This window comes from Eurosta solidaginis, chromosome 4, assembly GCF_040869045.1.
Source record: "Eurosta solidaginis isolate ZX-2024a chromosome 4, ASM4086904v1, whole genome shotgun sequence".
NCBI lineage: Eukaryota > Metazoa > Arthropoda > Insecta > Diptera > Tephritidae > Eurosta > Eurosta solidaginis.
In genome coordinates, this window is record NC_090322.1 from 79,375,271 (window position 1) to 79,393,565 (window position 18,295).

General features: G+C 39.8%; 1 protein-coding gene and 1 pseudogene across 2 annotated transcripts in view; both read right to left on the minus strand.

Annotated features, from left to right (window-relative positions):
• The window catches only part of CkIalpha (Casein kinase Ialpha), a 225,770-nt gene extending 213,201 nt beyond the window's left edge, over window positions 1-12,569 (minus strand). The window contains exon 1 of one of the 2 annotated variants that reach the window (XM_067782176.1): window positions 12,322-12,569. The gene's annotated coding sequence lies outside the window, so the exon portion shown is untranslated. The remainder of the gene's footprint in view (window positions 1-12,321) is intronic. The other variant, XM_067782175.1, reaches the window with a different exon arrangement.
• Window positions 12,570-13,073: 504 nt separating this feature from the next.
• LOC137248571 (DNA-directed RNA polymerase III subunit RPC8-like) lies at window positions 13,074-17,646 on the minus strand (annotated as a pseudogene).
• Between the last annotated feature and the right edge of the window lie 649 nt (window positions 17,647-18,295).

The window sequence follows — 18,295 nt, forward strand, 5'->3', positions numbered from 1 at the left end:
CGTAAGAGGCGAATAAAATAGCAGATTCAAGGGGTTGTGTAGCGCAATATATAGCTTCTCCAAACCCAATTGTCAACCTCACCTATCCGCAGCGAATCCTGTTTCACTAACAGACGAGGCTCTGGCGACCCCAAGCTCCTCTTGGAAGTTGGGGGTGGGGAGGGAAGGATCGCCTGAAGGATCTGTATCCGGCAAAGGACCATCACATCGATAACACTCCCTAAAACCTTCGGGGAGCAACCTTATCGCTACAACAACAACAAAAACAAGAGAAATGAGATGCTAACCAAACAGTTCCTGTTGAATACCCTGAAACCTGGGCATCCCAACAGACATCTGTGCATGGCGTAGCCGGTGTTGGATCGGCTAAGGGTTATTTTTTTTAATTGCGGCCGAATGCCGCCTACGCAGAAGGGTGTACTACGCAGGACATCACCGTGGCAGTAGGCACGGTTATACCACACATCCGGACATGGCATGGCGTAGCACAGGGTTATTTTTTATAAGCGCGGCCGAATGCCGCCTATGCATAAATGTGTTCTACGCAGAATTACTGTGCATGGCCACCAAATAAGAGCTTTTTCAAATTTTTGGTAAATAAAGACTAGAAAAGTGGATAAAAGTCTATTTGAGGGGTCGACTGCTAATACGCTACCCAAAATATCGAGAGAGGTGTCAATAGACGCCTATTAATCTCGAGAACAATAATCCGAAGGCGGAAAAGAAAAATTGTATCTCTGTCCGGAGATATTTGCAGTTGAAGTTGGCGATTTTCATGTGGTTGTTGTTGTTTATACCCAAAAAAAAAATTGTACATCATACCACACACCCGGACTTGGCATGGCGTAGCCCAGAGTTATTTTTTATAAGCGCGGCCGAAGGCCGCCAACGCAGAAAGGTGTTCTGCGCAAAAATACTATGGATCCCACCCCCGGTTTCTGAGGTACCCGTGGATTTTTTTCGGTTTTTCGTTAATATCTTTTGAACGAGTTAAAATTTTCCGCCTTCGGATTATTAATACTGATGTCAAGACGCGTCGTTTGACACCTCTCTCGATATTTTTGGAAGCGTAGTAGCAGTCGACCCTTCAACTAGACTATTACCCAAAAAAGAAATATACCTCAGCATAAAAATCTCTATAAAGTCCGATTTTTTATTTTATTTTTTTTTTTTTTTTGACAAATGTATGTATTCTGCACTTGTTCCTTCATTTGCAAAAGAAATATACCGTTGGAATCAGCATAAAAATCTCTATAAAGTCCGATTTTTTATTTGACAAATGTATGGGGAAAATTTTAGAATAGCACCCCCGAGTTCGGGGTAAAACTTGGTATCAAATGAAAGTGCGCAAACTTATAATTTAAAAGTTATTTGTTGTTATAAGTTTGCAAATTTAGCAAATTTCTATAGCACTTTAAATTACAATTTACACATCTTTCAAAACCTTAATCCACATACATATCTATATAAATTGGCTACGATAAACTTAAATTGTATATTTCACATTTCATTTTTGCATTGTTTTTACTTATTATAAATGTTTTTATTAAATCAATCGCGCTTTTGTAACAACATGCACATTTATATATACATATATATATATATCTTATTGATGACATTACAAAGCTGTGGTGCCACATAAACAAAAAAAAAAAACAAATATAAATATTACCTTACCACCTTTCAGTTAATAAAGAAAAAGGAAAATATATTTTTTTACTACTCATTTTGAAAAGTTGAAACACCTTTCCGCGTAGGCAGAAAGGTGTTCTACGCAGAATTACTGTGCATGGCGCAGCCGGTGTTGGATCGGCTAACATAACAATAAACATAAGAGTTATAAGGTAATATCAGCTCGTACACGGGGTTGGATTTTATATAAGGTGCCTCGATTTTCAAACTTTTGTTGATTTGTAGGGGTAGAGGGGGTCCTAAAAATCACAAAATTATCATCCGCAGCTCTAGGAAACTCTTAGTTTATGAAATATAAGCTTTTTAATTTCCAAATTTAGTAAAATTTCAACTTAAGTCGTGCACTTAAAATTCGGGTCGCACATGTCGATAGCGGTATCAAAAGACGCGTATTTGCGTCAAGATTCAGAATCCGAAAGCAGAAACTATATTTTGTATCTCGTTTAAAGTTATTCGCGGAAAACACGTCGGTACTATTGTCGCTTTTTTCGTTGTTGGAATTAAACAAACGAAAACAAATGAAATTAAAATCGTCAGTACCGATATAAGACACATTAGGGATGACCTAAAAAAGCGACTAGATGAGGATGATTTTACTTCGGTGTTGGCAAGTGAAAAACAATTTATAAACAAAATACACACTGCCACAGAGGAACACTTAAACTCAAAACTACAAGTGCATGACCGAACAAATTTTGAAATGTTTGGTCTAAGGACGAACGAAGAGTGGTTTATAAACGAAACCAATATACCAGTATCACCAGAGAACCGTTGGCTACTATCAATGGGGAAAAAAAATGCGTTACCAGTTTCGAAGAAAACCTTTTCACCCATTCATTTGATTGCAGACTTAGAACAAGGCATTCAAACAATAGAATATGAGAGACAAAAAGATATACTGAGATGTAATCTAGCAACGAAAATAAACACATATAAAAACAAAATACCCAACAATCCAAAAGAGAAATTTATTTTAAAAATATTTGAAAACACCAGAAAGAATCGTTACAAACGCAGACAAAGGAAACAAAACCGTAATGATGTACAAAATGGATCATGAACAAAAAATGGAACAATTACTCAATGACAAAAACACATACAAAACAATAAGAAATGATTCCACGCAACAGTTGTTAAGGAAAAACAATAATATAATAAACAACATCTATAAACAGAAAAATATTAATCTTAAAATTAAAAAACAGCTCACTTGCACAGCGGCCACTGCACCAAGGCTATATGGACTTCCAAAGATCCATAAAGAGAACAGCCCTCTGAGACCAATATCATCTTCCGTAGGTGTGCCATGCTATAAACTCTCTAGACACATAGGACTAATAATGAAAAATATAATTAGTGATACCCTAAACATAAGTAATTCTCTACAACTAAAAAACAACCTTAGAGATTTGACGGTGGAAGATGGCGAAATGCTAATATCGTTCGATGTAACATCCCTCTTTACCAACATTCCGGTACAATTGGCTATTTGCACAATTATGAGACAATGGGCAACGTTAAAAGATCATACGACGTTAACAAACAAACAATTTCAAACCTGCTTGGAATTTTGTTTGAGGGAAAATAATTACTTTACATGCGATGGAAAATTCTACCAACAGCAACCCACTGTCACCAACTGTAGCAGATATAGTGCTGGATAAGATTCTTGACGACAGCATTGCCGAATTAAAAACTAAGGACATATATATCAAATACATCAATAAGTATGTAGATGATATATTCGCAATAATAAAAACCAACGACGCGGAAGAAATACTAAAAACTCTAAACAGACAACATAATAAAATCCAATTTACAATAGAAAAAGAGAAAGAAAACAAAATAGCCTTCCTAGACGTTGAAATAATAAAATCAAACAATAAACTTAAAATTAATTGGTACTCCAAGGCCGTAGCATCATCCAGGATGATAAACTATCACTCCAACCACCCATGGGTGCATACGGCAATTAACTTTATCAAGAAAGTTCTAAACTTAAGCGAACAGGAGTTCATGAAAGAAAACGAACGACGAAATAAAAACATTTTATACAAAAATGCCTACCCTTAATAAACTCATAGACGCATGGATTACAACAACCAAGGCAAACATACCTAACAATGCGCGAAATAATGTAAGCTTACGAACTGAAAACGAAAAGAAAATATACACAGGCGTCAAATACATACCAGGCCTAAGAGACAACAAATCAATGCAAAGCTTTACAAAGAACAACAACATAAAAATTGCACACAAACCAAACCAAACACTTAGCATAATATTTACACAAACAAAGGACAAGATAAGCAAATACCAACAACACGACGTAGTGTATGAAATAAAGTGCAATGGAGCAATAGGAGAAGAATGTGATAAAATATATATTGAAACCACGAAGAGATCGTTAAACATAAGAATAAATGAGCATAAAACCGACGCGAAAAACAAAAAAACCACTACAGCGCTTGCTGAGCACCTGACTAGCAAAGGCCATACAGCAGATTTTGAAAACACGAAAATTATAGATATTAGGGGGACTCATGAAAGCTTATAAACTTATAAGGTGTAAAATTATATCCATTTACACACGCTGTTATATGAACGCACCTAGTAATACTCTTGATAAACTTGATTGTTTATCGGCTGTATTGTTGCCGAACAACATTTTTTTGATTGTTATACAAATAAAAAAATGCCAAGATTAAGTGAAAATCAAATCTAAAACGTCTTTACTAATATATACTTGTAAATGACTTGCTGATGTTGGAGATTTCTGATGAAAATGCCTGCTGTAATGTCTGCAAGGTTGCATTCCTTTGAGTTTACCGCGTTTACACAATGAAATGTGCGCGTAAATTTATACAAATTGTGTAAATGATTTTTCATACAAAATTTGACAGCTCGTTTACGCACTAGATAAATTTATACGCTTACACACTTTATAAGGCATTTATAAGGTTACATGAGTCCCCCTATTGAGAGAAGAGAGAAAACGAGATTAACCCAGGGTTATTTTTTATAAGCGCGGCCGAAGGCCGCCTATGCAGAAAGGTGTTCTACGCAGAATTACCGTTGGAATCAGCATAAAAATCTCTATAAAGTCCGATTTTTCATTTTTTTCTTTGACAAATGTATGTATTCTGCACTTGTTCCAATTAAATACATTAATTTCAAATTATTCAGAGAATTACAAAACAAAATACATTGATAGTGTATGTTTGTTTGCATTTATGTTGACGTGCGACCACCTTATAATGTTCTACCAAGATAAAAAGATATTGTTGCGGAGCTGTCAACACTATTCACCACCTTCATTTGTTTTCGTTTGTTTAATTGCAACAACGAAAAAAGCGACAATAGTACCGACGTGTTTTCCGCGTATTCTGAATCTTGACGCAAATACGCGTCTTTTGATACCGCTATCGACATGTGCGAACCGAATTTTAAGTGCACGACTTAAGTTGAAATTTTACCTAATTTGGAAATTAAAAAGCTTATATTTCATAAACTAAGAGTTTCCTAGAGCTGCGGATGATAATTTTGTGATTTTTAGGACCCCCTCTACCCCTACAAATCAACAAAAGTTTGAAAATCGTGGCACCTTATTCAAAATATTCCCCCGTTCACGAATGCAAAACCGAGCTTTTTCAAATTTTTGGTAAATAAAGATTAGAAAGGTTAAAGATATATATACATCAGATGAAAGGTATTTTTATGAGTTATTTTTCGATTCTGCACTTGTTCCGTTTTTTAGATGTGGCAGCACAGATTTGTAATGTCATAAAATATATATACGTATACACATATAAAAGTTGTATAGAAATTTGCAAACTTTAACAACAAATAACTTTTAAATTATAAGTGTGCGCATCTTAAAATATATATATTTGTGATCGGGAGAACTCCCCTCTTTCATTTGATACCAAGTTAAACCCCGAACTCGGGGGGTGCTAAACTAAATCGCTGCCAATATATTCTGCACTTAAGCCGCGATAGGAGAGATATCGGGCGATATGACTCTCTTATGGGCAGCGATTTAGTTTAGCACCCCCCGAGTTCGGGTTTAACTTGGTATCAAATGAAAGAGGGAGTTCTCCCGATCACAAATATATATATATATTAAAAGTGAGCAAACTTATAATTTAAAAGTTATTTGTTGTTAAAGTTTGCAAATTTCTATACAACTTTTATATGTGTATACGTATATATGTTTTATGACATTACAAATCTGTGCTGCCACATCTAAAAAACGGAACAAGTGCAGAATCGAAAAATAACTTATAAAAATACCTTTCATCTGATGTATATATATATTTAACTTTTCTAGTCTTTATTTATCAAAAATTTGAAAAAGCTCTTTTTTGCATTCGTGAACGAGCTTATATTACTTTATAACTCTTATGTTTATTGTTATGTTAGCCAATCCAACACCGGCTGCGCCATGCACAGTAATTCTGCGTAGAACACCTTTCTGCATAGGCGGCCTTGTTGTTGTTGTTGTTGTAGCTATGCTCGCCCCACCTAATAGCCGCGACCGATCACAAATTGTCATCAATATCCTCTAACGAGAGCCCAAGGAAACTTGCCGTTTCAACAGGGGTGGACCATAAGGAAAGAGGTGTTAGAGGCGTTGGTTCCACATTACAATTGAAGAGATGGTTGGTGTCATGTGGGGACACATTGCAAGCGGGGCATACATTTTGTATGTCGGGGTTGATTCTGGATAGGTAAGAGTTTAACCTGTTACAGTATCCAGAACGAGGCTGAGCAAGAGTGACACGCGTTTCCCTAGAGAGTATGCGTTCCCCTTCCGCGAGTTTTGGATAATTTTCGTTAAGTACTGGATTCACCGGGCAATTCCCGGCATAAAGGTCCGACGCCTGTTTATGGAGTTCACCAAGGACCTGTTTGTGTTTTTTCACTTCTTACGGCTGGGTTCTCAGGTGCCGTATTTCCTCAAAATGCTTACGGAGATGACTCCTTAAGCCCCTAGGGGGTGCTGGTTCATCAATCAGATGTCTGTTGGGATGCCCAGGTTTCTGGGTATTCAACAGGAACTGTTTGGTCAGCATCTCATTTCTCTTCCTGATGGGGAGTATTCTCGCCCCATTATGCAGATGGTGTTCTGGGGACATAAGAAGACAGCCCGTGGCGATTCTGAGAGCAGTATTTTGGCAGGCCTGTAGTTTCTTCCAGTGGGTGATTTTTAGGCTTGGCGACTATATGGGTGACGCGTAGCACGTAATCGGCTGGCTAATTGCTTTGTATGTAGTCATGAGCGTTTCTTTATCTTTTCCCCAAGTACTGCCAGCGAGGGATTTGAGGATTTTGTTACGGCTCTGAATTCTCGGAACAATTGCGGCTGCGTGCTCACCAAAATGTAGATCCTGATCAAACGTCACACCCAAGATTTTGGGGTGTAGGACAGTCGGTAGCGTAGTGCCATCGACGTGGATGTTCAAAATGGTCGACATTTGGGACGTCCATGTTGTAAATAAGGTCGCGGAAGATTTAGTCGGTGATAATGCCAGGTTTCGCGAGGCGAAAAACTGGAGAGATCAGGGAGGTAGCCGTTTATTTTATTGCATAGCGCCTCGATCTTTGGGCCTGGGCCTGTGGCCATTATTGTGTAGTCATCGGCGACGATTGTGACTCCTTCCGGTGGTGAAGGTAGCTTAGATATGTAGAAATTAAACAAAAGTGGGGATAGGACACCACCCTGTGGCACCCCTTGTTTAATTCTCCTTGGTTTTGTTGTTTCGTTTCTAAATTGCACCGATGCCTGCCGACCACCCAGATAATTTGCGGTCCACCTTTTAAGACATGGGGGAGGGTAGACCCTTCCACGTCTTGCAGTAACGAGCCATGGTTGACCGTATCAAAAGCTTTTGATAGGTCTAGCGCTACGAGTACTGTTCTATGGTGGGGGTATTGATTTAAACCGCAATTTATCTGGGTGCTAATGGCATTTAGCGCGGTGGTAGAGCTATGGAGTTTTCTGAAGCCATGCTGATGAGGGGCTAGCTGCAAATTTGCTTGGAAATAAGGGAGCAAAATGGCTTCAAGCGTCTTTGCCACTGGCGATAGGAGAGATATCGGACGATACGACTCACCTATGTTAGCTGGTTTCCCAGGCTTTAGTAGCGGGACCACCTTGGTCATTTTCCATTTCTCAGGTATGACAAAGGTGGAAAGTGACAGGTTGAAGACATGCGCTAAATATTTGAAACCCTCTTTCCCTAGGCTTTTAAGCATCGGCATGGCTATGCCGTCTGGGCCCACTGCTTTGGATGGTTTAGAACGACCAATGGCGTCCTCAACCTCTTTAGCGGTGACGGTGATTGGCGACGCGCTGAATTTGTGTTTATGTGCGTGTCTATTGGCTCTCCGTCTATCTTTGTCGACCGTAGGATGCATTATATATTGTCGGCAGAAAACGCTCACGCATTTTTTCGCGTCCGACAGCACTTTGTCGCCAAAGGCGATGGAAACTTTGTCTTTGTGCTTAGTCGGATTCGATAGGGACTTTACGGTGGACCAAAGTTTACCCACACCGGTAGAGAGGTTACAACCTCTTAGGTGCTCCTCCCATTTCGCCCGCTTGTGTTCATCCACAAGCAATCTGATGCGTTGGTTTATATCCCTTATTTGGGGGTCGCCTGGATCAAGCTGTCTTATAAGGTCACGTTGTCTCGCTAAGTTTGCGGCCTCCGCCGGGAAGTGGGGCCGGATTTCGGGAATTCTCCCGGCGGGAATGAAATGTGCCGAGGCGGATTTAATGACCTTACGGAAGGCACACTCCCCTTGGCGGGCCTCAGTCGGGATAGGGAGGGCAGCAAAGCGGCTGTCTGTAAAGGATTTATATTCTTCCCACTTTCCTTTTTTGAAGTTTATGAAAGTGTGTTTTTCAGTGACGATGAAGTCGGCGGTACGCTCAAGCGAAATAAGTATGGGCAGGTGGTCGGATGCCAATGTTACCATCGGCTGCCAGTTGATGCAGTTTACGAGTTCTGCGCTCTCGATTGAGATATCTGGCGAGCTGTCACAGCTTCCTACCATACGTGTGGGGGCGTCTCCGTTTATTGTGCAGAACGTCGTTTCTTCTATTTGATCCGCCAACATCTCACCCCTACTGTCCGCCCGCAAGTTTGAATGCCATAGATCATGATGGGCATTGAAATCGCCTAAGATAATGCGATTGTTGCCAGTGAGTAAGGCCCTGATATTAGGGCGGTATCCACTGGGGCAACAAGTGGCAGGAGGGATGTAGATGTTGATGATTTCTAGGTTTGCATCGCCTGACCGGACAGATAGGCCTTGACGTTCTAAGACATTGTCCCTGCGGTCGATGCCAGGATCAAATATATATTATTGCACAGAGTGGTGTATGATAAACGCGAGACCGCCTCCATTTCCGCTCTCGCGGTCTTTCCTGTGGACATTATACCCAGAGCAGGTCTGCAATGCAGATCTTGCTGTGAATTTAGTCTCTTGAATCGCAGCAATGCGGATGTTGTGCCGCTTCATGAAATCGACTATCTCCGTAATCTTCCCAGTTAGTCCATTACAGTTTAACTGCAGAATTCTGAAATGCATAAGGGGAGACGTCGCCACTCTGGGTGTAAGTGACGGGTGACTACGCCTGGGTTGTGGAAGGCCAGGACGCAATTGCTGTTGTGGCCCTGTGACTGGGCGTCCTTGGGCAAGCATTGGGGTACCCGGATGATTTGGGTTTGCGACCTGGCAACATGGGGGTTGCCGTCGCGGAGACCAGAACATCTAGGAAAGTGGCACCACCCAAGGCAGGAGCTGCATTGGGCGGATGTCGCAAACCTATATATTCTGTGCTGGCAGACGGTGCAAACGGAGGTAGGGACTAAGAGTCTGTTTCCCTGACCTGCAATATTGCTGCCGGAAAAGAGGGGGGGGGGGGGGGGGGGGGGGGGGGGGGCAGTACTCGTAGCGCTAGACCTATCAAAAAACCTATCTCCTATCGCCAGTGGCAAAGACGCTTGAAGCCATTTTGCTCCCTTATTTCCAAGCACATTTGCAGCTAGCCCCTCATCAGCTTGGCTTCAGAAAACTCCATAGCACTACCTCCGCGCTAAATGTCATTAGCACCCAGATAAATTGCGGTTTGAATCAATACCCCCTCCATAGAACAGTACTCGTAGCGCTAGACCTATCAAAAGCTTTTGATACGGTCAACCATGGCTCGTTACTGCAAGACCTGGAAGGGTCTACCCTTCCCCCAAGTCTTAAAAGGTGGACCCCAAATTATCTGGGTGGTCGGCAGGCATCGGTGCAATTCAGAAACGAAACATCAAAACAAAGGAGAATTAAACAAGGGGTGCCACAGGGTGGTGTCCTATCCCCGATTTTGTTTAATTTCTACATATCTAAGCTACCCTCACCACCGGAAGGAGTCACAATCGTTTCCTACGCCGATGACTGCACAATAATGGCCACAGGCCCAGGCCCAGAGATCGATGAGCTATGCAATAAAATAAACGGCTATCTCCCTGATCTCTCCAGTTTTTTCGCCTCGCGAAACATGGCATTGTCACCGACTAAATCATCCGCGACCTTATTTACAACATGAACGCCCCAAATGTCGACCATATTGAACATCCACGTCGATGGCACTACGCTACCGACTGTCCTACACCCCAAAATCTTGGGTGTGACGTTTGATCAGGATCTACATCTTGGTGCGCACGCAACCGCAATTGTTCCAAGAATTCAGAGCCGTAATAAAATCCTCAAATCCCTTGCTGGCAGTACCTGGGGAAAAGATAAAGAAACGCTCTTGACCACATACAAAGCAATTAGCCAGCCGATTACGTGCTACGCGTCACCCATATAGTCGCAAAGCCTAAAAACCACCCACTGGAAGAAACTACAGGCCTGCCAAAATACTGCTCTCAGAATCGCCACGGGCTGTCTTCTTATGTCCCCAGAACACCATCTGCATAATGAGGCGAGAATACTCCCCATCAGGGAGAGAAATGAGATGCTGACCAAACAGTTTCTGTTGAATACCCAGAAACCTGGGCAACCAGCACCGCCTAGGGGCCTAAGGAGTCATCTCCGTAAGCATTTTGATGAAATACGGCACCTGAGAACCCAGCCGTATGAAGCGAAAAAACACAAGCAGGTCCTTGGTGAACTCCATACACAGGCGTCGGACCTTTATGTCGGGAATTGCCTGGTGAATCCAGTACTTGAAGAAAAATATCCAGAACTCGCGGAAGAGGAACGCATACTCCCCATAGAAACGCGTGTCACTCTTGCTCAACTTCGTTCTGGATACTGTAACAGGTTAAACTCTTACCTATCCAGAATCAACCCCGACATACAAAATGTATGCCCCGCTTGCAATGTGACACCAACCATCTCTTAAATTGTAATGTGGAACCAACGCCTCTAACACCCCTTTTCTTATGGTCCACCCCTGTTGAAACGGCAAGTTTCCTTGGAGTCCCGTTAGAGGATATTGATGACAATTTGTGATCGGTCGCGGCTATTAGGTGGGGCGAGCATTACTACAACAACAACAACAACAACAACATCACCGTGGCTGTAGCCACGGTTACACCACACACCCGGACTTGGCATGGCGTAGCCCAGGGTTATTTTTATAAGCGCGGCCGAAGGCCGCCTACGCGGAAAGGTGTTTCAACTTTTCCAAATGAGTAGTAAAAATATATATTTTCCTTTTTCTTTATTAACTGTAAGGTGGTAAGGTAATATTAATATGTTTTTTTTTTGTTTATGTGGCAGCACAGCTTTGTAATGTCATCAATAAAATATATATATAAACATGTTGCTACAAAAGCGCGATTGATTTAATAAAAACATTTATAAGTAAAAACAAGGCAAACATGAAATGTGAAATATACAAAAATTAAGTTTATCCTTTCCAATTTATATAGATATGTATGTGGATTAAACTTTTGAAAGATGTGTTAATTGTAATTTAAAGTGCTATAGAAATTTGCCAAATTTGCAAGCTTTAACAACAAATAACTTTTAAATTATAAATTTGCGCACTTTAAAATATATATATTTGTGATTGGGACAACTCCCTCTTTCATTTGATACCAAGTTTTACCCCGAACTCGGGGGTGCTATTCTAAAATTTTCCCCTCTTATGTTAGCTGGTTTCGCAGGCTTTAGTAGCGGGACTATCTTGGCCATTTTCCATTTTTCGGGTATGAAAAAGGTGGAAAGAAACAGGTTGAAGAAATGTGCTAAAAACTTGAAACCCTCTTTCCCTAGGCTTTTAAGCATCGGCATGGCTATGCCGTCTGGGCCCACTGCTTTGGATGGTTTAGCAATGATGTGCATGATACTTGCCTATGTATATTAGACAACACACTAGACTTTTTGGGGGAGCAAAATAGCTTCAAGCGTCTTGGCTACTGGCGAGGTGGTTTCCCAGGCTTTATAGCGGGACCACCTTGGCCATTTTCCATTTTTCAGGTATGAAAAACGTGGAGACAGGTTGAAGAAATGCGCTAAAAACTTGAAACCCTCTTTCCCTAGGCTTTTAAGCATCGGCATGGCTATGCCGTCTGGGCCCACTGCTTTGGATGGTTTAGCAATGATGTGCATGATACTTGCCTATGTATATTTGACAACACACTAGACTTTTACATTGAGCTCATATAATTGAACTCATATCGTTTCTTACCACATATAACGAGCTTTTCACTAGTATTTCTAATTTGTTGAGGTGTTTATTATGCTTCAGATTGTTTATAATAGATACAGAACTTAAAAAAAAATTACACGCAGCAAAAAAGTTCAGAATACAAAATTTCTACCAAAGACAAAAATTATTTGCGAGAGTTGCCGAGTTCGGTTGTTTTCAGAAGATAAGTTAATGGCTTCGTCAGAATATACCTCCGGATACATAATAGGCCCGGCACATCGCATTTTTCATGCAGCGATTGTGCTAAAAATTGCATGAGATATATGTTTTCAGCACAAATCATAATAGAAGATTACGCAATGCGCATGTAAACATTAGATCAGCTGTTTTGATGACGTATGGGTTGACCCTTTTCATTTACCCGCGCGTTTATATACACATATTTGCTGTTATTTGTGAGAATTTGTATTAAATAATTATATTAATAATGCGTTGTGCTATGTTTGGGGGTAACCACAACAACAAGAAAACCAATGTAAACAAATGAAGATTTTTATTTTCCGAAGGATACAGTAGTGGCTAAGAAATTGCTTCATTTTTGCCGTCGAAAGGACGTGGTGAATCTCAAAACAACATGCATATGTGAAGTGAATTTTACTACCGAAGATTTCGAAAGAAATGTGCAATATGAATTTTATTTTATAATTATATGATATAATTACTAATAGCAGCCTAAAATAAATTTGATACATGATATGATTATTAATATATCTACATCTTTTTATAAACAACACTATCCAGTATGGAGTCTTTATTTCTGTTTATTGTGTAGATACTGGTAGCCGGCGGATGCACCCGCTGCTGTGTGTCTGTTTTTTGGTGGTCCAATTAGCAAATTTTCTTCAAAAATTTCACGTAAAAAACGAAATTTGAATGGTTCTCCTATATCCACGAATAAATCTTGCTTAGCACAATCTCCTAATGGATATTCCCATACCCAAGCTTGTTCAGCTGCCGCGATCCAGGAAGGATGTTGTAATGCAGATAGATGACGGTATTAATATATCATCAAAGAATGCAAGGGTATGTATATATGGGAAGCGCCATCCCCCTGTAGGATTATTAAATCTTTAAGCGGTACGATATCTTTGAGCGCAATGCAGAGACCCAAATTTAATAAAACCTGTTACAATAAAATGCAAGATTAGTAATTTCTCTTACATATACACATAGATTGAATTTACTTTATTGACCAATTTTTGGCAGATCTCGTCCTTTATTGCCTCCACCAATTCCAAATGAAATTGATCCAGTGCTATTCGGATGGTGTCCTTCAAATATGCGTTCTGTAAACATGAAAGTGGTTATTAAAAGTGTTGTTACGGTCTGCTGCTACGATCCACTTGGGAGCGTGTTCACGCGAACACACCTAGTAATGTGGCGAAAGTTGCGATAAAAAGTATCGAAAAACAAGGAAAAGACAGACGGGCGATCGCTAACGAAAAAGGAAAAAAAAGGAAAAACCCACGAGTTCCGGAGGAAGAAAAAATTTTTCTTTTCCTTGTTTCGAGCGGAGTGGGTAAGACGTGGTGATTTTGTGCGCTAAAAATTTTCTACCTAAGGGCAAAGGTACTTAAAAGTGAATTGTTTTAAGTCAATAAGCAAGGTGCCTATGAAAACAACCCAATACTCCTTTTTGAGCTGGGTTTTGTGGTTAGCTGTGGCCAAGCGTACTTTAAATTACACGACCGATACATTGACTAGCGATCACGTGGAAAAATACGCATAGCAGTGGATGTAGGGAGCATCGCCTTCAACTTACTATGCCACCTGAAGAAATAGATGCCACAGCTAATACCATTTAAATCGCAATCGTAACGCGACTGAAGGAGATGTAGCAACAATCAGCTCCGCAGTCTCCTTTTCAAATTGTTTAATTTACCGACATTGGCCATTCCGACTGTTTTACTATTGGCCGCAAGTTCACTCTTTGTTATGGCAACATACAACGGCCACCTACTATTGTGACGTGGTCTGCGCTGACTGCATGGTACCCCAAAACTACCACAACCTCCATACGCAGTAGCATATGATAAAGCGCCAACCACCACAACGGCGCCCACTATTATTACGAGCATCACCATCGGTAGTACCTTCCCCAACCTTTTATTAGCGCCAACCGCGAGCGCAACAACCACCAGACGTACCGCCACCACCGGTTGCAACGCACACAACGGGGCTGCGAACATAGGTCCGAGGCCACTAATCTTAAGACCTATAACCGGCGGTACCACCGACCCCAATACTAGCCGCATCTTTATCGGCTGCGTCCATACCGGCGATAATACTACTAGCGCATCTTTATTAGCTGCGTTCATACCGGCGATAATACTAGTAGCGCATCTTTATTAGCTGCGTCCATACCGGCTATAACAATACTAGCGCAACCCTTATCAGCTACGACCATATCGGCTACAATAAACCAGCTACAATGACAACCCCATGGCAGCGAATATAGGCCTGCGACCATTCCAATTGCGATAACGAACATCAGCGGTTAAATCGGTGAGTTCGTTCCAATACTGAACTAAAAATATGTATTTGTAGTTTTAAGCTTGTCTTTTAAAATTATATTTTTGACTCTGCAACATTATATAATGTTAATATACCAACATACTCAAATTTAAGGCTATCACCCTAGTGAAGAATTAAAACGAATGTGAATACGAATGCAATATGCATAATGACCGAAGGAAATGAAAAGTAAAAAAAAAAAGCAATTCTTGTTGTACGTTCGAAATTATTGCATACTGAAAAAAGTAACAAACAAAAAAACAAAGCATATCTTAATGGTCATAGGTGTGCAATTTATACTGCCTGTGAAACAAAAAAAGAAGTGTTTCAGGTATTAAAATTTGCTTTGCGTTACGGTAGAATTTTACTATTACGTTTTTTAATTGATGCAATCGTTGCGGATATGATTTTGGAATGAGCAAAAAGTATTGATATTGTTTCGGTAAGGAATAAAGTTTTATTGGTAATTCGAGTTCAGTTGCATTATCAGTTAAAATGCATTAAATCTATATTAAGAGACGCAAATAACAAGTAATGCGGATTAGCTTACATTATCAAAACAAAAACTTTTTTTGTATACATTTTTTTTGACTGAGTTGAACTAAACCCGAAACAATACCAACCCTGACTGTTACATGTAAAACAGTTTACGTTTCACTTGAACAAGTAAAACGATTTCATTAATTGTACTATAAGTTTAAAAGGTTCATGTTTTACCTGAACCTGTAAAACAATTTCGTTGAGTTTACAATAAATTTAAAAGTTCACGTTCTACCTGAACAGGTGAATGACTCCGGTAATTTTTCCATGAACTTAAAAGCTTACGTTTTACTTGAACTTGTGAAACAATATTTTTTTTGAGGAGTAGGATTTACCCCAAGTTTAGTCCTAGTTGCGTTTATAACAGGTTTCTTGGTGCATAGTACATATTAGTGTCATTAGGCTATGTGTAATACCAAATTGATGTTCTGTTAAACTCAAAGTGAGTCTAATACAACAACCTATTAATTTTGTAAGGGGCCCCAATTATCCGAAGTTATTTCCAAACTGTACAGCCCTAAGATAGGTTTGTAAAAAAAAAAAAAAAGAGAAAAGGGCATTTAACCAAATTTCTACAAAAAAAAAGATTTTTTTTATTATATATATAGTATATTAGATTATAAAACAAACCAATTATTATTACTTTCAATGAACCGTCGCAAAACGCAGTTCACAATAAATTTTTCTAAAAACTTACAAAAAGGAATAGAGTTCCTCTTCAATTAGGCACGCATTCTCGATTGTTATTTTTTTTATAAAATTATTTATAAGCATAAATATATTCAAAAAAACCTTGCAGTAAGAAAAGAAAAGCAATGTTAGTAATAATGAATATTGAATAAATCTGTTAACAATATGGGAATGCTGGCGTCACCATTCATTTAGAAGGCACGTAGGGTGAACAGGTAAGGGGCCACCGAAATTTAGGTGCGTCGGTGGCCATGGTTTTTTTTGAGGGTGGGACATAGCACCGGGCATCGTAACACCACCCGCGGCGCCCCCTATATATATTCGGCCCTTTTCCTTTTTGTATTTTAATTTTTCAGCGTTTTTTTGCATTTCAGCGTTAGTAACCGGCCATGTCCGGTTCGGTAAATTTTTTTGCGGTTATTTTTTTTTGAATTTGAATTTTTTTGAATGTTAACGGCCTGTCCGTGACATCCAGTTCGGCCGGATGTTGTTTTATTTTGAATTATAAGCGTTTTGAGTCGTCTCTGCGCTTTTTGACAGCTAGTTTTGATAGGCATGATAGGAATTTTTTTCTGATTATGGCGCAGGAACAGTAAGGTTGGCAAGGACCCGCCCCAGCCGACAATGACTAGCCACTGTGCACCACCACATCATGCCGACCGCCTTCCTTACTGCTCCCACTGTAAATGCGTATCCATAACAGTGTATAGGGCATTAATACGCCTCTCGAAAGATAGCCTAAGAATCCTAACAGCTATTCGTACAGGACACTGTAGACTGAACAGTCACATGCAAAAGCTGGGTATAATATCGACCAACACATACCGATTTCGTGATCTTATTGTAGCCAACTTCATTTCCCAATTCCTCGTCCATTTCTGAGCTATAGGCGCTGCAATTCACATTGCAGCTACACGTCTAGGTTGTGTAAAACAGATTTGAAAACCAGCCACAACTATTAAAATCTGAAAAGATGAGATATTAAGTTTTTAATTTTTCAAATTGTGCTATATTTTACCTGAGGCTCCTTCATTGCAGCTATTAGATCCTGGATAAATGGATAAACGATATTGAATATAATTTAGCACCATTGCGGGCTATAATCTGTTTCAAGCCATTGATTATAGACTTGCAACAAACTCAAATCATCACCATGCATATGATTGAAATTCTTACGACCTGTATCGGCATGTATGATTTAATCTTTTGGCTGATAGAATATTTCGCTATTCACAGAAAGCATCGCAGCAATTGATACCAATTATTCGGAACATTTCTACCTAAAATTACGGAATTCAAATTTAATAATCCTGTTTACAATGTACGGAAGTCCGAGTATGAAATCAAACTAAATTATAGGCATTGGTTAGTTACATTTCAAACTCGGAATGCAATTTTTCCAAACTACTTCTCACTAACCAAAAGCATTTTACCCACCATTGGATCAACTGGAAATTCGGCCATACGTCCAACCAATTTAGTTAGTTCACCATGATGATTGAGAGCACCCAAAGTGTATAATTGTTCTAGAGCTAAGTTTCGGGGATATTTGTAGCCAGCACAACTTCCCTAGCATTGGGTGTTGTAGGTTCAAAAATGTTTGCTTGCATATCACTTGGTAGATTAGCATACACTGGAATGAGGACAAGTTCACGTAACTTTTTAGCCCAAACCCTTAACACGATCTTTTAAAACTTCTTGGCATGTTTCAATTTCATCTTGTATACGAAATATAGCCGCATCATCAAAGAATTTTGAAAATTCATCAACATCCAAAGTTGCGCTGGAAATTAAAGCTTTAATTCTGGTCGTAAGCGTGCTATAAATTTGGATATAAGAAAACCATTAAATGTTTGGCACAAACTTTTTGTGTTCCCAAAAATACACAAAAGGTTTGGCAAATAGTAGCCGTGTTTTTTTTAAACGCGTATACATTTGGGCGTGAAAAAAAAACGCGTATCTTCGCTTAGATAATGCTTAGGAGACCCATCTAGCGGCAGTGGTTAAATAACTACAGCTACAGCACAGGGTGTACCGAAAAGCGGAGACACAACCCTCTGATGGCGATAGGGTATAACATATAGCTGAATCAGTTGCGATGAATTGTGGACACACATAGAATACATAGACTTAGTGTAG